Here is a 26,831-nt window from a genome sequence, read left to right as displayed (position 1 = left end):
GATGGACCCTCCAAGGTACAGGCCAGTCTTGATTTGGTATAACCAACTAACCGTAAAGCTTTACCGAGTTTCTTAGGGGTTGCTAATTGCTATTGTAAGTTGATTATGGTCTTTTAAGTTATTGTTAAACCTGTCACTGATATGACCAAGGATGGTGCTGATTTTTCCTCTTGGTTCACTGAGGCTTTTGATGCCCTCAAAACAGCTTTTTCTAAAGCTTTTCTCCTCAGTCGACCCAATATTGATTTTTCAGGGACATATCTACTGGACACTAAGAATGTTGGGGCAGAGAATTTGCTTGACAAGAAGAGTGAGGAGGAGGTGTTGGGCTTCGGATGTGTCAGACATCGATGACAACATCACGTTAATTGGAAAGGTTTCAGTCTAGATCATATTGCCGGGCTAATACAAAAGATTTCCATGCGGACTGCCTAGTGAGGAAGATCTGTAAGTGGCATCAGCGGTTGGGGATTTCTTTGGGACCAGTGTCCCTTGTAGAAGGAGGGGTACTGTCATGCCTCAGGATTCAATCCGGCAGTCTTGTAATTGTCTGCTGGCATGTCTACCGCTGAGCCACTGGAGATCCTTACTCTGTCTGGGTGATGATTTCCCTTTGCGTTTTGTCACTTCTTTCTTACATCAGGAGTTTTCCATTTGCTATTTGGCGTTTCTTATCTTTCTGCAGGGCCTTCTATTTAAACCTTACTGCTTGATTTGTTTCCTGCTGGTGATGGCTTACAACTATCCACTTTAGTGGTGAAGGAGTAGTCCTTATTTGTGACAGTTAGTAGGTATTTACTCTAGGAGTTTTCTGCATGGTTTTTGTTCTGTGTATTTCCTTATTCTCCTCCACTTGGTTTGTCGCCCCTACTGTTCCCTTGTTTTCCACTTTGTTGTTACCTGTGCTTTTTTATATGATTGCAGTTTCCTTTCATCCCAGCCTGTTTCCCCTGTCTGTCTGATTCGCGCTATCCATTTGTTGTCAGTCCCGTACCTTCCTTTGTGGGAATTAATTCAATGTGCATTCAGAAGTTTATTAAGGTTGCAGACCCATGCCTCTCTACCTTCAAGAGTTCCCCTGGGACAGGGACAGTGAGGGCCTCAGCTCCAAGGACAATTGCAGGCTCCTCCCCATTACTTCAGACTGGCACATCATGACAGAGGGATCACAGCTGATTCTTTCTTTGAGATAAAATATTGTTCAATAACAGGCAATGAAATGTCTTACTCACAAAAAGAATCAGCTGTGATCCCATTCTGCAATGTCTGTATACTCTCTTTTGCTTCCCCCTATGCCCAGTAACTGTGATATAATCAGACCAAGTCCCTGTATGGTCAAGCACAGCCATTACTGAGTACATGTACATAGCATGAGCACATGTATAAGATTATCTGAGCACATGAACATTTTTTTAAAACACATCCAATTGTGGAGTTTATTTTTTATTCCAAGATCTGTTGATTAAAATACACTTTTGTTCACAGCACAACCCCTTTAATCTAAATAAATTATACAATTTTTTTATAGAGCAAAATGCTATTTTTATAGAGCAGAAATACTTTCCCAAACCTCTGAATAAATTTAGATTGTGGTTACAGTTCTTCTGTTTCAACATTCTGGTTTTTAGGAACAAACAAATACCCAAACTAGATCAATTACATAACTGATGCTAGCCTAAGTAGAAGGACCCCCCTGACCTTTATGAGGTCCGTTAAAGTTTTGTATTGTGTCTGTTTGCATAATGCAGAGCTTTTTCCTTTCTAAGACATAGACAGATGATGGAATCCAGACAAACTCCATAATAATTAATGGGGTCCCACTGCTTTTGTTGGCATATGTTTTGCAACAGATCCAGCTTTTGCATTCCATTTATCTGTCATAAAAATGAAACAAACAAATGGAATGACTAAATGCAAGTGTGAACACATCAATACAAGGAAGGAAATAATAGAATTTCAGTTGTGCATTTACTTTAAAAACACATTTTTAATAGTTAATTTGTATATTGAACATAATTATGAAAAAAGTCTACTTTTTACTCAAAGTTGACAATCTTATAAGAGGGACATACAATAGTTTTTTCCTCTGGATTTTAGCATTGCTTCTTTTGATCCCACAGAGCAAGTGACGACTCAAGAGAAATTAGGAAAGTCCAGAATATTCCAAATAAAGTCACTATTCAAAATTGCAAAATAATCTATAACAGAAGCCTTGATGATTACAACATTAAGAACAGACAGAACCGAGAAATGTTCTTATCTCCTAAACCCAAAAGTAGAAAACAGGGAAGAGCTCTAAAATGTTACTAGACCTTACCACATTTCACTATTTTCTTTAAGATTTGGTAATCTCAAATGTCATTGAATAGGTTGCCTCAGGAAGACCATTAAAGTCATGTACTTTCCTAGAGCATCCATACACAGTAGATAGGAGCTATCACTCCAGAATCCCCCCACACAAAAACATTTAGCTTTGCTGAGCACTGCTAAGTTCTCAGTCGCGATTCAGGTTTTGATTCGTGGTAGCTCTTGTTCCGCTATAATTGAAATGTAGCTTTTTTTCCATTTAGGCCAGTAAGGGTTAAAGTCTGTTTCTGTTCTGGCAACTGCAGCATTGCAGGTCAGCTGATGTGGGCAGTGACCACTCCCTCCATCCTTTAAATGATCACCTGATGCATCAGCTGACTGTCGATGATAGAGTATTCTATGTTGACCAAGGCTGGAGTGAAGAGCTCTCTGGTTGCAGTAGTGCTTCTGCTGTGTTCATGGTCCTGGTGCTGTATCCTCAGCTGTGTGCTTTTCAGTGGGGACAGTGTTAAGTTCTATTTTCCTTTTTTCTGTCTGTCTTGTTATTGTCTCTCTCCCTGTGCTGTTCACCATCTGCAGTGGTGAGGCTAGAGTCCTTGCTGGCCAGTGCACTGCGGAATAGTGAGGAAACAAGCAGGGCTTAGGCACGAGACGGCGGCGGGGGGAAGGACCCACTTTGGGCATTAGGGGAGTTTAGGGAAAGGCACAGGTTGGAATTCAGAATGTGCCCCATCCCATTTTGGGTCTTGACATTCTCTATGAGAAAGCTGTTGCTAGACTCCACTGGCAGCGGCTTATCTTAGAGAGAACAATAGGATCATCCATTGGAAATCTGAAATGCTGGATCCTTCTTCTTTTGTCGGTGGAGAGTCAAATGGTCCACATACACATTAGATGTTCAGCCAGTTCTTCAGATGTCTGTAGGTTCAGCCCTTTGTTAGACTAAGGTGTATGCGGGTTTTCAGGTATATTGTCCCTGATTCATTAAGACCACCATTGTCCATGCTGGTCTTGATGAAGAGGTGTGCTGAATAGAGTTGAGCGACTTTTACTTTTTTCAGATCGAGTCGGGTTTCGCGAAACCCGACTTTGTCAAAAGTCGGGTTGGGTGAAATCGGCCAATTATTGCAAAAAGTCAGGGGCCGACTGAAACACGAAACCCAATGCAAGTCAATGGGGAATCAAAGTCGGCAGAGTGGAGGACAGGAAAACACCTACAGTGCCCATTTTAATGCCAAAAACATCAATTCTTATTACTAGTGTTGAGCATTCCGATACCGCAAGTATCGGGTATCGGCCGATACTTGCGGGTATCGGAATTCCGATACCGAGATCCGATACTTTTGTGGTATCGGGTATCGGTATCGAAACAACATTAATGTAATAATGTGTAAAAGAGAGAATTAAAATAGAAAATATTGCTATACTCACCTCTCCGACGCAGCCTGGACCTCAGCGAGGGAACCGGCAGCGTTGTTTGCTTAAAATTTGCGCGTTTACTTCCTTACGTGAAGTCCCGGCTTGTGATTGGTCGCGTGCCGCCCATGTGGCCGCGACGCGACCAATCACAGCAAGCCGTGACGTAATTTTAGGTCCTTCAGGATTTTAAAATTACGTTCTGGCTTGTGATTGGTCGCGTCGCGGTCACATGGGCGACGCGACCAATCACAAGCCGTGACGTCACGGGAGGCAGGACACGCGCGCATTTTAACCTCCCGTGAGGTCCAGGCTGCGTCGGAGAGGTGAGTATAGCAATATTTTTTATTTTAATTCTTTCTTTTACACATTAATATAGATCCCAGGGCCTGAAGGAGAGTTTCCTCTCCTTCAGACCCTGGGAACCATCAGGGATACCGTCCGATACTTGAGTCCCATTGACTTGTATTGGTATCGGGTATCGGTATCGGATTGGATCTGATACTTTGCCGGTATCGGCCGATACTTTCCGATACCGATACTTTCAAGTATCGGACGGTATCGCTCAACACTACTTATTACTGAAGCTTGTCAATCTTAATTTACTTTATAATAATAGTTAGGCATTGAAAACTGAGGGTCAATTGGCTAAAGTTGTGGGGGGGTAGGGCTGTCTCAAGATTTTCGTGGGCCCAGGAAACGCGGAATACATCACGGAGGTGGAGCAGGGAGAGGTAAGTATTTCAACTTTGCAAGTGCTGTGATCCTGAGCAAGCAGGGGGGCCCACTCATTGGCATTGGCACTGGCACAGGGCCCCTCATAGTACGGTGGTGTGTTTGACGGCGGGTGGCGCCTCCCACCGGCAGAGACACTTTTGAGTACTATGAGGGGCCCTCTGCCAGTGTGTGTAGAGTGCAAGGGGAATGTAATGGTCTGGGTCAATGTACCAGCAGACTCATCTAGCAGTGGCTGGGCAATGGGCAGGATGAGGAGGAAACACAGTTAGTAGGCCCAAATAATAAAGTAGGCTAAATGCAGTTCAAAATTTGTAGCAGGACTAAACAGGTGGCATTGCTTTGTTCAGCGGAGGACAACTGTAAGGAGTGGCAGACACAGTTAGTAGGCCCAAATAATAAAGTGGGCTAAATGCAGTTCAAAATTGGTAACAGGACTAAACTGGCAGCATTGCTTTCTTCAGCGGAGGACAACTGTAAGGAGTGGCAGACACAGTGAGTAGGCCCAAATAACAAAGTGGGCTAAATGCAGTTCAAAATTGGCAACAGGACTAAACAGGCAGCATTGCTTTGTTCAGTGGGGGACAACTGTAATGAGGGGCAGATAGTTAGTAGGCCCAAATAATTAAGTATGCTAAATGCAGTTCAAAATTGGTAACAGGACTAAACAGGCGACATTGCTTTGTTCAGTGGAGGACAACTGTAATGAGCGGCAGACACAGTTAGTTGGCCTAAATAATAAAGTGGGCTAAATGTCTGCCAAAAAAATTGTTCATAAATAAACAGGTGGCATAGCTAGGTACAGGGGTGGGCTCCTCTGCTGAGTAGCAGACAGTGGTAGTAGGCGCAAATTATTTAATTGGTCTAAATGGAGGCCAGGGCCCCTGTATATTTTAACTATCATCTATCATTTCAACAAATTTGTATTGGCAGTGCCATTGAAGGATTTAACAGCCCAGACTACAGAGTGGTGGAGCAGGGAGAGGTAAGTATTGCAAGTGGTAGAGCACTTTTCGAGCTGGGGGGGAACACTCTCTCGTGGGTGGCAGTACTAGCACAGGGCCCCTCATATTATGACGGTGTGTCTGATGTTGGTTAGGCACCACCACCATCAGAGACACTTCACTGTACTATGAGGGACCCTGTGCCAGTGCCGTCGCCCAAGAGTGGGCACACCCACCTGTCCATGCAAACGGCACTTGCACGGGTGCTTGCGCCAGGTGGTGACCACGGCCCTGTGGGGGGAGTCATCCCATTTAGGGAGGTATAAAAATGGCCTATGGTGGACATTCAGCAGCTGCAAATGGAGGAATTGGAGCAGTCAGTAACAGGAGGCCAAAAGCAAGACATTTTTCAGGCAAGCTACGTGTCAGCAGAAGGTGGGGCCAAATAATTTGAAATCCATGATTGGTTCATTTTAAGGCTAGATCATCAACATTTCGGGTAGCCAGACGTGTCCTTTTTTTGGTCAGTATTGAACCAGCAGCACTGAATACTCTTTCTGATAGCATACTAGCAGCAGGGCAAGCGAGCTCCTGTAATGCATATTCTGCCAATTCAGGCCAGGTGTCTATTTTAGATGCCCAGTAATCAAAGGGGAATGACCTGTGAGGGAGAACATCAATAAGGGAGGAAAAGTAGTTCGTAATCATTTTGGAGAAATGCTGTCTCCTGTCACTTTGAATCGATGCAGCTGTACCTGTCGTGTCAGCGGTCATTGCGAAATCACTCCATAACCTGGTCATAAAACCCCTCTGTCCAACGCCACTTTGGATTTGTGCACCTCTAACACCTCTGACATGTTGCCCCCTACGGCTCGTGTGAGAACCATCACCGCCGCTGTGTGCTGGGAATGCCTGAACTAAACGGTCTACAAGAATTGCTTGTTTGGTAGCCAATATTTGCTCAAGGTTCTCATGTGGCATGATATTTTGTAATTTTCCTTTATATCGTTGATCCAGGAGGCAGGCCAACCAGTAATCGTCATCGGTCATCATTTTGATAATGCGGGGGTCCCATTTTAGGATACGCAAGGCATACTCAGCCATGTGGGCCAATGTTCCAGATGTCAATTCACTGCTTGTGCTGGGTTGAGGAGCACTTTCTTGCAAATTAACATCACTTGTGTCCCGCAAAAACCCTGTACCTTACCTTGCAACGCCACCAGTTTCTATTCCCCCCTGAGAAGCATCCTCCTCCCATAAATATTCATCCCCATCATCCTCCTCCTCCTCCTCTTCATCCGCCACCTCGTCCAGGAGATTTCCCTGAGCAGACAATGGCTGACTGTCATCAAGGCTTCCCTCCTCCTCTGCTGCAGACGCCTGCTCCTTAATGTGCGTCAAACTTTGCATCAGCAGACGCATTAGTGGGAAGCTCATGCTTATAATGGCGTCGTCTGCACTTACTAGCCGTGTGCATTCCTCAAAACACTGAAGGACTTGACAGAGGTCTTGTAGCTTCAACCACTGCACACCAGACAACTCCATGTCTGCCATCCAAGTGCCTGCCCGTGGTATGTGTATCCTCCCACAAATTAATTACAGCACGCCTCTGTTCGCACAGCCGCTGAACCATGTGCAGTGTGGAGTTCCACCTTGTTGCAATGTCAATTATTAGGCGGTGCTGGGGAAGATTCAGCGATCGCTTATGTTTCAGCATACGGCTGGAGTGTACGGGCGACCGGCGGATGTGCTAGCAAAGTCTTCGCACCTTCAGGAGCAGGGCTGGTAACTCAATAAATAATGGTAAATAATTTTTGAGGAAGCACTGCACCACCAGGTTCAAGGTGTGAGCCAGGCAAGGTATGTGTTTCAGTTCTGAAAGGGCTATGGCAGCCATAAAATTCCTTCCGTTATCACTGACTACCTTGCCTGCCTCAAGATGTACACAGCCCAGCCATGACTGCGTTTGTTGCTGCAAGTACTCGGCCAGTACTTCCACGGTGTGTCTGTTGTCGCCCAAACACTTCATTTGTAACACAGCCTGCTGATGCTAACCACTAGCTGTTCGATAATGGGATACCTCATGTGCAACTCTGGCAGCTGCAGATGGAGTGGTTGTGCTACTGCACTCTGTGGACAAGCTTTCGCTTCGGGAGGAGGAGGAGGGGTGGCGAATGCCTACAGCCAACTGTTTCCTAGACCGTGGGCTAGGCAGAACTGTCCCACTATGGCTGTCCCCTGTGGACCCTGCATCCACTAAATTAACCCAGTGCGCTGTGATGGACACGTAACGTCCCTGGCCATGCCTACTGGTCCATGCATCTGCGGTGAGGTGGACCTTTCTACTGATTGATTGCCTCAGTGCATGGACAATGCGGTCTTTGACATGCTGGTGGAGGGCTGGGATGGCTTTTCTCGCAAAGAAGTGCCGACTGGGTAGGTCATAGCGCGGTACTGCGTAGGCCATCAGGTCTTTGAAAGCTTCGCTTTCAACCAACTGGTAGGGCATCATCTCTAACGAGATTAGTCTAGCAATGTGGGCGTTCAAACCCTGTGTACGCGGATGAGAGGATGAGTACTTTCTTTTCTTAACGAGAGTCTCTTGTAGGGTGAGCTGGACTGGAGAGCTGCATATGGTGGAACTAGCGGTGGTGGTGGTGGTTGACATGGCGGATTGAGAGAGGGTTGGTGATGGTATTCTTGATGTTGGCCTACATACAGTGTTTCCTACCAATAACCTTGTGATTCCCTGACTGCTTTGGCCTTGCGACGATACCTCCACATTTGCTGCTGGTGGTGTCCTATCCGGTGGGCTTACAGTGAGGGAAGCAATGTAGCATTGCTGACTACCTTCATTCTGAGCAGGTGCACCAACGGTACGTGACGTTTGGTAGTTAGTCCAGGCTTGCAAGTGCATGCTGGTTAAATGTCTACGCATGCAGGTTGTATTTAAATTTTGAAGATTCTTCCCTCTGCTAAAGTTCTTTGAGCATTTCTTACAGATAACTTTTGACTGATCATTTGGATCTTGGTTAAAAAATTGCCACACTGCACTCTTCCTACTATCGAATACCTTTTCAGGCATTGCACGCTGTGCTACTTTCACCGGATGGCCACGCTGTCCTAAAACTGTTTTTGTTTTTGACATGATACGGGCCTGCCATATGACTGCTGTTGCGATGTAGATGGCTGCTGTATATCATCCACCTCCGCTTCTGAGCTACTGGCAGCGGCACCCTCTTCCCCCAATGGCTGCCAATCTGGGTCAACTACTGGGTCATCTATCACCTCTTCTTCAATGTCATGTGCACCTTCCTCTGTGTCACTGTGTAAGGTGCTATAGCGTTTGGGACGGGGCACCATAGTCTCATCAGGGTCAGATTCTGGCTGAGTACACTGCGAGGGCAATGTAGTGATCTGAGTCAATGGAACAGCATAATTATCTAGCTGTGGCTGTGCATCAGTGCACTCCATGTCCGATTCGTCTTGTAATGGGCAGTTAACAATTTCCCTTTCTAACCCAGGCATGGTATGTGTAAAGAGCTCCATGGAGTAACCTGTGGTGTCGCCTGACGCATCCTTCACTTTTGGTTTGGGTGAAGGACACAAGGAAACATCTTTTTCCTGACCGGGAGCATCCACTGATGACTCGCTGCTTTTATATTTTGAACTTTCTGAAGAGGAGGCGAAAGACCTAGAGGCTGAGTCAGCAAGGAAAGCCAAAACTTTTTCCTGCTGCTCCGGCTTTAAAAGCGGTTTTCCTACTCCAAGATAAGGGAGCCTTCAAGGCCTTGTGTAGCCAGACGATGATGCTGGCTCAACACCTCCAGCCTTAGGTGCTATTTTGCTTTTCCCACTACCACCAGATGCTCCACCACCACCATCAGTACCAGCTGGCAACGACCGCCCATGGCCTCTTCCACCAGACTTCCCCATTTTTGGGACAATGTTACCAAAATAACAACCGTTATATGGTACTGTAAAACAAGGTAGAAGATGTATATAGACTTGTTGAGAATTTAAATCTTTTTTTTGGGGGGAGCCTGCACCAAAACTCAGGCCCAGTGTATAACACAACACAATGTAAGTGGCAGAACGTGGCTGGCTGATATACGACAAACTAACAGAACTGACTTATATCCACTTTGTGACAATTTGAATATCCCTTTTTTTGGGGAGAGACTGCTCCAACACTCAGGCCCAGTGTATAACACAACACAATGTAAGTGGCAGAATGTGGCTGGCTGATATACGACAAACTAACTGAACTGACGTATATCCACTTTGTGACAATTTGAATCTCCCTCTTTTGGGGGGGAGACTGCACCAAAACTCAGGCCCAGTGTATAACACAACACAATGTAAGTGGCAGAACGTGGCTGGCTGATATACGACAAACTAACAGAACTGACGTATATCCACTTTGTGACAATTTGAATCTCCCTTTTTTGGGGGGGAGACTGCACCAAAACTCAGGCCCAGTGTATAACACAACACAATGTAAGTGGCAGAACGTGGCTGGCTGATATACGACAAACTAACAGAACTGACTTATATCCACTTTGTGACAATTTGAATCTCCCTTTTTTTGGGGGGAGACTGCACCAAAACTCAGGCCCAGTGTATAACACAACACAATGTAAGTGGCAGAACGTGGCTGGCTGTTATACGACAAACTAACAGAACTGACTTATATCCACTTTGTGACAATTTGAATCTCCCTTTTTTTGGGGGGAGACTGCACCAAAACTCAGGCCCAGTGTATAACACAACACAATGTAAGTGGCAGAACGTGGCTGGCTGTTATACGACAAACTAACAGAACTGACATATATCCACTTTGTGACAATTTGAATCTCCCTTTTTTGGGTGGAGACTGCACCAAAACTCAGGCCTGTGTATAACACAACACAATGTAAGTGGCAGAAAGTGGCTGGAAGATATATGAAAAAATACAAGGACTGTAGTACAATTTCAATCTCCCTACAATGATCTCAGGACAAGTATGGCAGGAATACAAAGGACTGCTGCACAAAAAAGTGTGGACAAATAAAAAAGATAACTGTGCAGAAAGGAGCAACAGGATTTTTGCTTTTAAAAAAGCAGTTGGTTTGCACAGCAGCGTTCAAACAGCAATGCAGCTATCAGGGAGCCTTATAAGGCAGCCTAATAAGCTACAGAGCTGATGCACAAAAATATACCCTCCACTGTCCCTGCAAAAAAAAGGTGGTGTTGGACAGTGGAAATCGCTACAGCACAAGCGGTTTGGGGGTTAATCTTCCCTCCCTAACTATATCCCTTCTTCTGATGAAGCTGCAGCAACCTCTCCCTATGCTAAGATCAGCAGAAGTAAGATGACCCTTTATAGCCCCTGTGACGCCGCAGAAAGCAAGCCAATCACTGTCATGCCTTTCTCTAAGATGGTGGGGACCGAGACCTATGTCATCACGGTGCCCACACTCTGCATCCTCCTTCATTGGCTGAAAAATGGCGCTGAACGTGTCATATGAAACGCGACTTTGGCGTGAAGATTGCCGACCGCATGGCCGATCACACACTAGGATCGGGTCGGGTTTCATGAAACCCGACTTTGCCGAAAGTCGGCGATTTTTTAATTTGTCCGATCCGTTTCGCTCAACCCTAGTGCTGAAGTCAGATGCTCATGATTCATGAAGAGGTCTATGTCTTTTCACAAATCAGGAGTAGTGGCGTAGACCTCAGTGTGTACCTAACCACAATTCTTACCACCTAATAAAATTTGGCAGTACATAACAGCAATAGGTAAAAGTACATCAACAAAAGTGGTTAATGAGTATACTGTATAGGAGGTAATATATGTAAAGTAAATATATATAAAATAAATGTACCAATCATAACCAAAGAAAATTACTGGTGGCTCAGTAATATACAAGTATCAAGCCTACAGAGAAAACTTGTACATAAAGAACCAATGATGTTAAATATATAACTTTATTAGGTAGATGAGAATATGAAAAACAAATAAAAAGTGATACCCTTCCAATGGAAGGCAGCACAACACAAAGAAAGGCAAGAAATTTCTCTAAGGCTACTTTCACATTAGCGTTTCCCTGATGTGCAGCAGGCTGCGGACTTCCTCCGTGAAGCCCCGCCCCCGGCCACACCTCCGCCTATAGCTCCACATACTTCTGCATGCAGCCCGCATGCAACCTCCGTACCTATCTTTAACATTAGGTCGTGCGGCTGTATGCAGATGCTGCCGCATGCGTCGTTTTGACGATGCGGCGACCAGCGTAGGACGCAGCCTGTAGCATTTTTTTTCCGCATTGTCAAAATGACGCATGCGGCAGCATCTGCATACAGCCGCACGACCTGCGTACCTAATGTTAAAGATAGGTACGGAGGCCGCATGCGGGCCGCATGCAGAAGTAGGTGGAGCTAGCAGCAGAGGTGCGGCCGGGGGCGGGGCTTCACGGAGGAAGTCCGCAGCCTGCTGCACATCAGGGAAACGCTAATGTGAAAGTAGCCTAATACATCTGATAATATATAGAATGAACAAACGGTATTACGAAATGCATGTGAGTGTGTGACAAGCAAAATCAAAAAAGTAGTAAATAAAATAATAGTCAACATGCAACAAGAAGTCTGGTGTGTATTTGCCTCTTCATGGTGTGGTGCCAAGACCCAACGCACATTTCACATCAAATTTAAATATTAGACAAAGATAACACAAGTAAACACAAAATGCAGTTTTTAATTGAAGCTCTTTATTATTAAGGGAAAAAATCCAAACCTACAAGATACTGGGTGAAATAGTGATTGCCCCCACCCCTTAAAACTTAAATTAACCGTGGTTTATCACATCTTTGGGAAGTTGAGTTAAAATTCCCTAACTACACTCAGCCCTGATTACTACCACACTTGTTTTAAATCAGTAAATCACTTAAATATTACCTGCTTGACAAAGTGAAGTAGACTAAAAGATCCTGAAAAGCTATATATGATGCTATGATCCAAAGAAATTCTGGAGCAATTGAGAAACAAAGTAATTGAGATCTATGTGAAAGAAATTCTGGAGCAAATGAGAAACAAAGTAATTGAGATCTATGTGACTGGAAAAGGTTATAAAGCCATTTCTAAAGCTTTGGGACTCCAGAGAACCACAGAGCCATTACCTACAAATGGCAAAAACATGAAACAGTGGTGAACCTTCGCAGGAGTGGACCAAATTTGCCTGAAGAGTGCAGCAACGACTCATGCAAGGGATCACAAAAGACCCCACAACAACATTCAGAGACCTGCAGGTCTCACTTGCCTCAGTTAAGGTCAATGTTCATGACTCCACCATAAGAAAAAGACTGGGAAAACTGGCCTGCTTGCCAGAGTTCCAAGATGAAAGCCACTGCTGAGCAATAAGAACATAAAGGACTTTTGTAAGAATACTCTGTGGACTAACAAGACAAAGGTGTATGGAAGGTGTATGTCCTATTACATCTGGCGTGGAAGTAGCACTGCATTTCAGAAAAGGAACATCATACCAACAGTAAAATGTGGTGGTAGTGTGATGGTCTGGTGTTGTTCTGCTGCTTCAGGACCTGGAACACTGGCTGTGGTAAATGGAACCATGAGTCCTGCTGTCGACCAAAAAATCATGAAGGAGAATGTCCAGTCATCTGTTCTTGACCTCAAGTTGAAGTGCACTTGGGTTATGCAGCAGGACAATGATCCAAAACTCACCAGCAAGGTCACGTCTGAATGGCTTAAGAAAAACAAAATTAAGACTTTGGAGTGGCCTAGTCAAAGTCCTAAACTTAATTTGATTGAGATGCTGTGGCAGGACCTTAAAAAGGCGATTCATGTTCGAAAACCCCCCAATGTGGCTAAATTACAACAATTTTGCAAAGCTGAGTAAGACAAAATTTCTCCATAGCATTGTAAAAGACTCATTGCCAGTTATCAAAAACGCTTGATTGCAGATGCTGCTGCTAAGGGTGGCCCAACCAGATATTAGGTTTAGGGGGCAATTACTTATTCACACTGTGTTTGGATTTTTTTTCCTTAATAATAAAGACCTTCATTTAAAAACTGCATTTTGTGTTTGAAATATTTAATTGTGACAAACATGCAAAAGAATAGGAAATCAGGAAGGGGGCAAACACTTTTTAATACAACTGTACGTTGCTTGTTTGGCCCACTGTATTGTGCAATGTTTTGCTTTGCGATCTATCTATCTATCTATCTATCTATCTATCTATCTATCTATCTATCTATCTAGTGTCTATCTATCTATCTGATTATCTACTTTATCTGTGTATATGCCTATCATTTTATTTCCTAATATTATCATCACTATGCCACAATGTGTTAGCTTTTGGACAGTAAATGCACACAGATTAGCTGTACATGGCAGCTGCATTACAAACTAGTGACCATTACATATTGCGGGGCCAAATAAACACTGTTCCTCTTCACATAACACCCTCCTGAAAAGTACACTTAAGCCTCTTTGTTGGAAAGCAAACATGCAAAACCACATAAGCTTATATATGCATTACATTGTAGCAAGAATCTCCAAAAATGCCAAAGAGAGCAATATTTTGATTAATTTTGTTTCTTTTAATATTAAATTGTCAGGTAATCTCGTTTAGTAAAAATACTACAATTTAAAATTCCGCCTGGTGCTATCAGACCCAACTGGCTTTTAGAGCTATCCTTGGTACCTAGCTTGCACTGCTTGTCAAAATTTAATGAGAGTACCCGTTCTAAAATAATTGAATTTTCATATCAGAGAGGACCAGGATTTTGCAGACAATAAAAATGCTGAGTCTTGTACTGTTACTGGCAAATACCTTTTGCTCTGCTCATGAAATCAGTATGTAAATGTACAGGGCTTGTATTTAAGGCATCTTGCATTTTGAGTTGTAGAACTAGAAGTAATTTCAAATGGTACCATTGATAAGTAGCTGATTATAATGCTCCGAATGTAATTTGTTTGGTGAATTGGGATAAGCATTTGGTTTATGTATTATATAAATGTTAATGCGCACAGAGTTTAATTATGTTTCTTAACTTTCTACCAAGGCTCTAGAAGAGTTTTGAAGGGCACAGTTCCATCAGATGATTTTCTTCAAGAAAGGATTCAATGTGAACGGTTGATGACCTGGAAATTTTAAGTGTGTGGAAATTCGGTGGAGAAGATAAGTGCGGGCAGAGTTAAGTAATTATTCAGAATGATCTGTTACGTTGCAAAGAGTGATAGAAGATCTGCTGTTTTAATGACACTAATTTAGTTCAAGTATAAAACATTATTTTTTTATCAAATAAGTTTAAAAGTAGTGAGAGAAAAAAACATTTAGCTAATTAAAGCTTTCTATAAATTTGAAGCTTCTTCAAAGGGGTCTATGGTTTGGTAATAAGGATGAAAAGACAAATTATAATAATTAAGAATATCCAATATAAGATGATGAGAACACTACTGTCGAAGTAAAAGGGGTATTACTTTCTAAATTGCTCCTCCACATAGACATTTATGGATTGGATAAATGGTATACAGCATAATTATATCTTACTAATAAATACACTATATGGGTGCAATACTGCCTTTACAAACATATGAACGAATAGATCATTCTCTTTAGAGCGACCCATTTAGCTGACTGAATTTGAGCATGGTAGCGTAAAAAGAGGTTACCACCATTGTAATAAGTTAGTTTGTTAAATTTCTTCCTTCAAAAATAATTCATGGTCAAATGTAAGCGGTATAAGTGAAACAAGGAAACGTTTAGGAACTATGTGAAGTTACAGGGCGTAGTCACCAAGTTCTGAGTTGCATAATGCATAAAAATAGTCTCTTGATTTAGCAACAGAAAATTTACAAATCCCCTTTAGTATTATTATCAGCACAATACTGTGCACTAGGAACTTCGTGGCATGTTTTTCCATGGCTAAAAAATGGCATGCAGCCTTACATCACAAAGCACAATGACAAGCTTCAAATGGAATGGTGTAAAGCACACAAACCATTGGACTATCAAGCGGCGGTAACATGATTTGCCAAGTGGCAAATCTTGCTTCTCTACCTGACAGACTGATGGATGTGCCTGGGATTGGTGAATGATTTCTGTCTGACTCCATTGTGGCAACTTTATAGTTTGGTGGAGAAAGGATAATTGTGATTGTTTTTTGACTACTTTAAAGGGGTTTTCCAGGAAAGTCTTTAGTCACTCTATGTGACTGCAGACTTGTGAATCCTCACAGTGTGCACAGTGAGCGCTGTTAGGATTCTGCTCTGTCGGTGCTGGGAGCAAGCAGTCATGTGACTGCTGGTATGTGATATGCATACTTCAGGCCACATTCCAACAAGCCATATGCTGCCTCCCTCATATTGAGCAAGGTCACACATGTCTAGGCGCATTGTGGTCTGGAGTATGCATGTCGCATACTTGCTGTCACATGACCGACTGCTCTTGGCTATGGCATTAGAATATCCTGACAGTGCGCACCATGCTTCCAAGTTTGTGGGAAAAGTGTTGGATAGGTTCTTTTCTCCTTCCCAATTTACAAAATCCATAAAGTCATATTTTGATGAGTCTGATGAGGAAGAACTTGACTAGCCGTTAGAGATCTGACCTCAATCCCATCTAACACCTTTGTACTAAAGTAGAACAAAGTTTGAAAACTAGGTCCCCTCTTCCAACCAACTTAAGTGTCTTAACTTACAAATTCTCTTCTGGATGAATGGGTAAAAATTCACTACAAATAAACTACCTAATGTTATAGAAATCCTTCCCAGAAGAGTGGAAATAGTCACAGCTGCAAAGGGTGAACCAACATAATATTAATACCTATGGATTTAAAATAGAATGTCCCAACAGCTCTTACACTGTAGTGATTCTATAAAGGAGGATTTAATCGAACACTTGCATTTTCATTGGAGGACATATCGTATACCTAGTTAGAGATTCATTTTAGATGAACTTATTACATTATATTTGGAAATTACTAAAATTGAAATTACTACTCAGCTAAACCCTCCTCAATCAGCATGTTTGCTCCCAGTAAAATAACAATACTTATACTCACCTACGAAGCCGGTGCTGTTTCATCACTAGCTCTACCAGGCATTACATTACATTGTTGAGTCACGCGATCCCTGTGCCCAATCAGAGCTAGCTTCAATCTCACTGCCTTCGTAATGAATCTGACATTGAGAGGAAGTAAGTGGCCAGCTTCATCTCTGACTTCCTCTTGATATCTGATAGGTGGGGAAAATGATACCAGCGCTGATTGGGAGCAGGAATCTCGTGACATTGATGTAATCCCTGGGAGACAGAGTGCCGACACTGCTCAAACAACACCTGCAGCCGAGGTGAATATGTGTTGCTACTTTACTGGGGGCAAATATGCTGATCAAGAAGGGGATGTCCAAGTAGTAGACATGCCCTTTAAAATACACGGGGAGCAATATTAACAGAGGGCAGTGTAAAACTAAGCTCTCCATTTTTGCCCTGTAAACTGCAGACATACACTAAGGTGGTCATATACATTTAACTTTTTACAACTAAACCTTAGGCTATTGGTGTGACTAGCTGAACATCTAAAGTGTCTGGCAGTGCCTTACTTCATCCTCCCCATTTAGAAACATGGCCAAGCCGAGCCAAGTTTGCATGAGCATAGATGGATCAAGAGGGATAGTTATCAGTGCAACAATCACAAAGTTTATGGCCAAATTAAATACTGTACATCTAAAGGTTGCATGCTACTGATGGGATGACTCACATAGCTTCCCTTTTGCATTGTATGAACGCCTATGGAGTAACAATCGATACTTTTTGAAAGGAGTAATTCCAATATAGTTATTATCATGATTATTAACATATGATTATATAATTACAATGAATATATGACAATATTGGTGTTTTTTTCTATGTATTAGTTAAGGTTCACCAGAGGTAGCACTGAATTGTTGAAGTCCTTTAGAAATAGAAGTAAAGTTACTTCTATTTCAATAGGACTTCAAGTATTCAGTGCTACCTTTGGTGAACCTTAACTAATACATGGAAAAAACGCCAATATTCACATATATTCATTATCCATATTTTATAATATGTTGTATAACATTCTCTCCTAACTTCAATGAGAAGAATATTTAGTTTCATCATCCACCTCCAGGCTACTTTGTTCTTGTTCCCTTCCTCTCCTTTTGTTCTTGATTTCTGTCACTTTCCGTTTTAGCAAGACTTGCAGTTTCCTTTTGTTTCACTCTACTTTCATTTCAAGTCCCTCAAGTTATTTCCCTGGCACTTCAGTAAGAAATAACATATCTTAAGTGTGCCCTGAAACATTCCCATTGTAATATGGAAGCGGAAAAAGTATTTTCGAGCTGCTGTAAATACGAGTTTGGGCGCTTAAAATTCTGCTTTGTGAACGGATATCAGGGAGTGTTTGAACTAAAAGCTGTGTGCCTAATCTGACATCTGCTTTCATTATTAAACTATAATTATATAGAAAATGTAGATAATGTTATGTCAATCACATTTAACCTTCTCTGATCTCCCATGATTCCTTGCACTAAATACTCAAGGCCAGGTCCTTGCTGACTGCTTGATAACTGAATGAATGATTATCCTACTTGTTAATAGACAATGATATAGAAAATGCATCAGTATGTACGGAATATTAATTAGGAGCTGCAGACGGGGTGATAACGCTACAAGATGCTAACATCCTCAGCTCAGAAGACAGCCTGTCCTACTCATGGGTAGACCCACACAGAACTGAAACATCGGTGAGGGAATGTTGAACTTCCCTTCCAGTGGCTTATTTTTTTTTACATCAAAATGACAAAGATACTAATTTCTAGCCAATCCTAACAAAAAAATATTGTAATGTTAAAATGATGAGGTGTCTTTTGAACATCAATGATGGAAAACTTGAAAGGGTATAAATCCTTCATTTTCCATTGTAGTTAGATCTCAACATTTCCTCTGATGTAAGAAGTCTAACCCAGAGCACAGGAATGATAAAATCTATTAAAACTCAAATTTGCTTTGTTCAGCAAACTGTTCCTAAAACTTTGATAAATTGTAGATACTCCAAGTACCTTGAAAAGAAGTGTACAACACTCTTTGGTCTCCTAGAATGGTATCTAACCCCTTTCAATCTCTTTAGCATGAACACAGCTTTAGTAATATCAATGTGATCTTATCCATAGAAATGAGTAAGAGCACAGTAGTGACCGCCCATGTAACCCTTTACCAACATCTGCTTACATGTGTAAAGTGTCGAAGAGCAGTAATTGCGACCAAGCTGCTGTCTGATTGCACTCTGGCACTTTACAGACAAGGGGTGCTCCAGTCCTAGCATGCTGTAGGATTTGGCATGCAGCACACTCATTTGTAGGCCACAGGCCCCCAGGTTTCCATTCTCAGGAGCTGCCACACACAACACAACACAAGGTTCTTTGTAACAGTCAAACTTTTACTAAACAGTCAAAGTTCATGAGGTGGATACATGTGGGGTAGGTCACAGCAATTCAGACTTCCTGTCTCCTTATTACACCTCCTCTTCTGTTCTGCCACACATTCATTCTGGACAACACCCAAGTCCACTGACTCCATCAGCCTCAGGGATTTGTTGTCCACTCTGGCAGTGCACCAGGAGCTGGCCACCTGCCTCTCATGTAACTCTGCGTCCACCGACCTTGTGATGTCAGAAGCCCAAGCCCACTCTATGGTACCTGGCCAAGCCCTAGGCTCGAGACATTGCTAAAATGTCCATCAGGGATCTCCATTTGGCTCTCCACTGCCCTGATTGTTTGGCCCATGCTGCTCTTAGCAATGTACCTCACCTGAACCTCATCCACACTTCACTGGCTGACCCTGAACTCCTTCTAACCAGAAAGTGCCCCTCTTTTTATTAGCCCTAATGCCCACCCACTGGGATAATCCTATCATTAATAATGTCCTATCTTACATGCTAACCTATTATCCTTATGCAATATTCCATGCTCTCCTAAGCTTCTCCTTATGCTTATATTCACGTTATGCATTACTACCTTATACTGTACATCACCATAATACATTGCATTACATTACATTAGAGACACGTTACTTTCAAATATAAGATACTATAAGATTGGTGTGCACTCGGTCAGATGTCGAAGTGCTGGGGGAATGGTGGTGTGACCCAACGACCAAGGCAAGAGAGATTCACAACACACTCTAATTTTGATGATTCAAGATTTTTATTTTGTGAAGGCAAACAAATAAAAGTTGTTGTGAGATATGCGACAAAGTAAGACGTTTCAACCTCACCAGGGTCTTTATCACAATGTGGTTTGGTTGTTGTTATAGAAAGAATACATTTGAAGAGGAAGTATTATCAAACTCCCAGAAACAACATGGGTCCCATATAGTTGAAAGTAACATTCAAGTGAACATATATCTTTACCCATGTAAAGTAGCAGGACAATAAGTGTATACTCCCCATACAAGTAATTAACCAAAAACAATGGAGTTCCATACACAAATAAAATTTAACAGTCAAAATAATGTATTACATATAATAATACAAAATATATAAAAAATGAAGCACAAACATAGAACATTGAACCCTAGTGAGAAGCACATAGGTCCAAGGCATAAACGACAGTAATAATGATAAACATCATCATGGTACTAATATAAAGCACTATAAATTTCAACAGCATATGGTATGCACCTTGTATATCAATGACGCATTTGGACCTAATATAGACCCCAATGCTAACAATCATGCAACTGAAATACACATTTTATACTGAATTCCTTGAGGCTGCCACAGTGGCAATTCGCCCCCACACAAAGGAAGAATAAAGAAAAAGTGCCCTTAACAGCTAAGTAGCTTACCCATGATGGGAATAACCAAGTGCCGAAGAACCAGATCCATAGTGAATTTCTCTCACTTTCACATATAAAACTGCACGATTGTATTCACATGGTGCGTCTGTTGTCTTCAGGGGCAGGAACAGGGTAAGACAGTCCACATCCCTACATATGTATGGTGCAAGTTGGAAGCGGGTAAACGGGGTGGGCTCACAGGGTTACCCCACGCCATACTTGACAGATCGTGGCTGTGTATCCTATACTAAGAGACACGACGGCAGTGAGACCGAGTAAGCAGTCCTTTGCATTATCTGGCACTTTTCACATTACCTTACCTAAGCATTAGACACTTTATTTCTTGCCTCCATTCCTAACATCTTGGTGCCACATATGTGCTTGCATTAAGCTCTGCAATAGCTTGTTTCACTTTGAACTATGGTAATTAATGGTCATAGAACCTCATCACCCTGTATACATTTCTTACAGCGTATTTTTAAACATTTTCTTTATTGCCACAGTCCTTAGTGAACCTGTACTATTTATGCCATTGGGCATTATTGCAATATTATATTACAGTTTAGCTGCTACACCATTATTTTGTCCTCCCTATTATATTATCCTCTTTATATATTTGCCTCCATGATGTTTTGCAGCAGATCATTTTTTCTATGGATAGAAATAATTAAGGGTCATATAGCACCAGCAATTTTGATATATTATATTTATTGCATGTTTAATTATTTACGTTGATATATCCTCTAGTGAACCTTTGCCTAATACCCTATTGTGTACTACTGCAAAAATAATGCTTTATACTGCTATGTTATTCTTGTATCTCGAATTATAATATATTAGTATTTCCCACCTCCTGCATTATGTTCTGTTGAGAGATTTTATTTGTTACTAGCTGAAGAGTCCGGCATTGCCCCGGCATAGTAACTAACTGTGGTTAGTTATAACACCTCACTTCTCTCATTTTCCCCCTCACTCCTCTCATTTTCCCCCTCACTCCTCTCATTTTCCCCCAACATCTGTCATTTTACCCTCAGTATATACCTGTATGTCATCTGCTGTATATAGTATATACCTGTATGTCATCTCCCCTGTATACAGTATATATCTGTATGTCATCTCCTCCTGTATATAGTATATACCTGTATGTCATCTCCTCCTGTATATAGTATATACCTGTATGTCATCTCCTCCTGTATAAAGTATATACCTGTATGTGTTAAGAGTCAAGTTTCCTCTGCTGCACAGGGGGAATCTCGATCCGTGTCTGCTGCGGTCTCCCATTCTGCATCGGCCGCAGTGGAGCCTGCTCGGCGGAGACGTCGGTCCCAGCGTCTCACTAAGACTGATACAGTGCAAAGGGTTACTGCTGCCTCTCCAGGCTCTGCTATTGTACCCTGCACTGAACTGCAGCGAGCAGGCTTTTCTGGGACTAAGTCCTGCTTTGCACACACTGAGCATGCCCAGGGTAAGATCTCTCAGTGGAGATCAAGGATCATATGCTCAGGTACTGCAGCCAAATCTATTGGTCCTTCTAGGAAGGTCCTGTAGGTGCGCAGGCTCTGTAGCGGCCTCTCATTGGTCCTTCTAGGAAGGTCCGGTACGTGCTGCAGCTATTTAAGGCTCGCATGGCCGCATGGCCATGCGCTAGTATCTTCCTAAGTTATGTGCTTTGCGCCAGTGTAGTCATGTGTTTGTATGTGTTCAGGGACCCGGCTGAAATAAGCCCCTAGAATGCTGGCACCTCCGGTGAGGAGATTGTGTTTGAGTGTATTCAGGGACCTGGCTGAAATAAGCCCCTAGAATGCTGGCACCTCCGGCGAGGAGTTTTGTGTGCATGCATGACCACTGACTGCTCTCATTTTGGTAGTTAGCCTGTGCATCTGTGAAAGTCTAAAAGGGCACAGAGCTTTGCTTTCTCGGCCGCTCTGTGAAGCTAACAGAACTGGTTCATACCGCCATATAGTGCCGCCAATTACTTAGCAGCAGGTTCTTTCCTGCACGGAGGATCCCGGGTTGCGAACGCACCAATCCCATCTAATAAATATATTCGGTGCGTTTCGCCAACCCTAACAGTATACTAGCGCCAGGATCTGGCTAAGTAATGGCAGATGAACAGCGATTGCAGGGGTACATCCAGCTGCTGGAGGGCCGGTTGGCGTCTCTTGAGCATGCAACCTCGGCGGTCGATGTTACCGCAATAGCTGTTCAGGCTGCTAGCGTGGCTGCAGCAGCTTTACCCACTGCCAGCTCTGTTCGGACCTTATCTCACCTCCCATTGCCTGAGAGATACTCTGGGGACAGTAAGTCCTGTAGGGGTTTCGTGAGCCAGTGTGGTATACACCTCGAGCTCCTGGCTGCACGTTTTCCCACAGAGCGGGCAAAGGTGGGATTCATAATCTATCTCTTGTCGGACAGGGCGTTAGAGTGGGCGATCATGTGGTGTGGAGTGTTCCTTGGTTTCTGGACACTCTGAAACAGGTCTTTGTAGGACCTCAAGTCACCCATGATACAGTGTTCCAACTGCTGGCTTTGACTCAGGGTTCAACCATGGTCAGCCATTTTGCGGTTCTCTTCCGGACATTAGCGTCTGAGTTGGAATGGCCAGATAAAACCCTCATTCCCGTATTTTGGAGGGGGCTGGCTGACATTGTGAAGGACGCTTTGGCTACTAGGGAGATTCCCGCCACACTGGAGGAGCTCATAGCTGTATCAACTCGCATAGACCTTCGTTTTCACAAGCGAAGGTTGGAGCAAGCCCAGTGTAGGCAGAGGTTTCGGCTGGCTCCCACCTTCGCCAGACCTCTGGAATCTCCAGTCCAGGCATCCGAGTCACATAAGGCCATAGAGGTGACACGAGCGGGATCCAAGTCCCAGTCCGCTTGTGCACATAAGGTCTGTCATGTTTGCCGGCAGTCAGGACATCTTGCCTCCAAGTGTCCTCAGTGGTCGGGGAAACGTCAGCGTCTAGTGGCAGTTGGAGGAGGTACACTAGACACGGCGACGTTTACCTCAAAGTTGTCCTTCAAGGGGACAATTACCTTAGGCCCATCCACTCTTATGGTAGAGCTATGTGTGGACTCTGGGGCGGAGGGTAATTTTATGTCATCCGCTTTCGCCCAGTGTCACGCAATACCCCTGTTTATGATCGCCAAACCAGTAACCGTTCGAGTGGTAAATGGGTCGACACTACCCTCACAGATTACCCACCAAACCATTCCTATCATGCTTTCTGTGTCTCCATCACATCAGGAGATTATCTCCCTATTAGTCATTCCTGAGGGAATTGATGAGGTCCTGTTGGGGATACCATGGCTACGCTATCATTCTTCTCATATAGAGTGGTCCTCAGGGAGAATTTTGGGATGGAGTAAATCCTGCGAGGGTAGATGTCAGAGGAAGTGCGTTCAGGTTGCTACAACACAGGTACCCGCAGATCTTTCCTCTCTCCCCAAGCACTATTGGCCCTATGCAGACGTGTTCTCCAAAAGGGCTGCGGAGACCCTTCCGCCTCACCGCCCCTATGACTGTCCTATTGACCTCTTGCCTGGTGCCGATCCTCCCCGGGGTCGAGTCTATCCGTTATCTCTCCCGGAGATGGAGGCAATGTCTCAGTACATCCAAGAGAATCTGGCAAAAGGATTCATTAGGAAGTCAGTGTCACCTGCAGGGGCTGGGTTCTTCTTCGTACAGAAGAAGACTGGAGACTTACATCCATGCATAGACTACAGGGGTCTTAACGCCATCACCGTTAAGAACAAGTACCCATTACCCCTGATATCTGAGCTTTTTGATAGGCTACGGGAGCAAGGGTATTTACAAAATTAGATCTGTGCATCTGTGAAAGTCTAAAAGGGCACAGAGCTTTGCTTTCTCGGCCGCTCTGTGAAGCTAACAGAGCTGGTTCATACCGCCATATAGTGCCGCCAATTACTTAGCAGCAGGTTCTTTCCTACACGGTGGATCCCGGGTTGCGAACGTACCAATCCCATCTAATAAATATATTCGGTGCATTCCGCCAACCCTAACAGTATGTCATCTCCTCCTGTATATAGCATATACCTGTGTGTCATCTCCTCCTGTATATAGTATATACCTGTATGTCATCTTCTCCTGTATAACGCATATACTTGTATGTCATCTCCTCCTGCATATAGTATATACCTGTATGTAATCTCCTCCTGTATATAGTATATACCTGTATGTCATCTCCTCCTGTATATAGTGTATACCTGTATGTCACCTCCTCCTGTATATAGCATATGCCTGTATGTCATCTCCTCCTGTATATAGTATATACCTGCATTTCATCTCCTTCTGTATATAGTATATAGCTGTATGTCATCTCCCCTGTATATAGTATATACCTGTATGTCATCTCCTCCTGTACATAGCATATACCTGTATGTCATCTCCTCTGTATATACAGCACTATATATCTGTATGTCATCTCCTCTGTATATAGTATATACCTGTATGTCATCTGCTCCTGTATATAGTATGTACCTGTGTGTCATCTCCTCCTGTATATAGTATATACCTGAATGCCATCTCCTCCTACATATAGTATATACCTGAATGTCATCTACTCCTGTATATGGTATATACCTGTGTGTCATCTGCTCCTGTATATGCTATATACCTGTATGTCATCTCCCCTCTATTTAGTATGTACTTGTATGTCATCTCCTCCTGTATATAGTATGTACCTGTATGTCATCTCCTCCTGTATATGGTATATTCCTGTGTGTCATCTGCTCCTGTATATGGTATATACCTGTATGTCATCTCCCCTGTATTTAGTATATACCTGTATGTCATCTCCTCCTGTATATAGTATACAACTGTATGTTATCTCCTCCTGTATATAGTATGTACCTGTGTGTCATCTCCTCCTGTATATAGTATATACCTGTATGTCATCTCCTCCTGTATAAAGCATACACCTGTATGTCATCTCCTCTGTATATAGTATATACCTGTATGTCACCTCCTCCTGTATATAGCATATACCTGTATGTCATCTCCTCTGTATATACAATAGTAAATACCTGTATGTCATCTCCTCTGTATATAGTATATAACTGTATGTCATCTGCTCTTGTATATAGTATGTACCTGTGTGTCATCTCCTCCTGTATATAGTATATAACTGTATGTCATCTCCTCCTATTTATAGTATATACCTGTATGTCATCTACTTCTGTATATGGTATATACCTGTGTGTCATCTGCTCCTGTATATGGTATATACCTGTATGTCATCTCCCCTGTACATAGTATGTACCTGTATGTCATCTCATCCTGTATATAGTATGCACCTGTATGTCATCTCCTCCTGTATATAGTATATACCTGTATGTCATCTCCTCCTGTATATAGTATACACCTGTATGTTATCTCCTCCTGTATATAGTATGTACCTGTGTGTCATCTCCTCCTGTATACAGTGTATACCTGTATGTCATCTCCTCCTGTATATAGTATACACCTGTATGTTATCTCCTCCTGTATATAATATGTACCTGTATGTCATCTCCTCCTGTATATAGTATATACCTGTATGTCATCTCCTCCTGTATATAGTATACACCTGTATGTTTTCTCCTCCTGTATATAGTATGTACCTGTGTGTCATCTCCTCCTGTGTATAGTATATACCTGTATGTGATCTCCTACTTTATATAGTATATACCTGTATGTCATCTCCTCCTGTATATAGTATACACCTGTATGTTTTCTCCTCCTGTATATAGTATGTACCTGTGTGTCATCTCCTCCTGTATACAGTGTATACCTGTATGTCATCTCCTCCTGTATATAGTATACACCTGTATGTTATCTCCTCCTGTATATAATATGTACCTGTATGTCATCTCCTCCTGTATATAGTATATACCTGTATGTCATCTCCTCCTGTATATAGTATACACCTGTATGTTATCTCCTCCTGTATATAGTATGTACCTGTATGTCATCTCCTCCTGTATATAGTATACACCTGTATGTTTTCTCCTCCTGTATATAGTATGTACCTGTATGTTATCTCCTCCTGTATATAATATGTACCTGTATGTCATCTCCTCCTGTATATAGTATATACCTGTATGTCATCTCCTCCTGTATATAGTATACACCTGTATGTTTTCTCCTCCTGTATATAGTATGTACCTGTGTGTCATCTCCTCCTGTATACAGTGTATACCTGTATGTCATCTCCTCCTGTATATAGTATACACCTGTATGTTATCTCCTCCTGTATATAATATGTACCTGTATGTCATCTCCTCCTGTATATAGTATATACCTGTATGTCATCTCCTCCTGTATATAGTATACACCTGTATGTTATCTCCTCCTGTATATAGTATGTACCTGTATGTCATCTCCTCCTGTATATAGTATGTACCTGTATGTCATCTCCTCCTGTATATAGTATATACCTGTATGTCATCTGCTCCTGTATATAGTATACACATGTATGTTATCTCCTCCTGTATATAGTATGTACCTGTGTGTCATCTCCTCCTGTATATAGTATATACCTGTATGTCATCTCCCCTGTATATAGTAT

This window comes from Ranitomeya variabilis, chromosome 2, assembly GCF_051348905.1.
Source record: "Ranitomeya variabilis isolate aRanVar5 chromosome 2, aRanVar5.hap1, whole genome shotgun sequence".
NCBI classification, from domain to species: Eukaryota; Metazoa; Chordata; class Amphibia; order Anura; family Dendrobatidae; genus Ranitomeya; species Ranitomeya variabilis.
The sequence above is the reverse complement of the archived record's forward strand: the minus strand, read 5'-3'. Positions refer to the sequence as shown.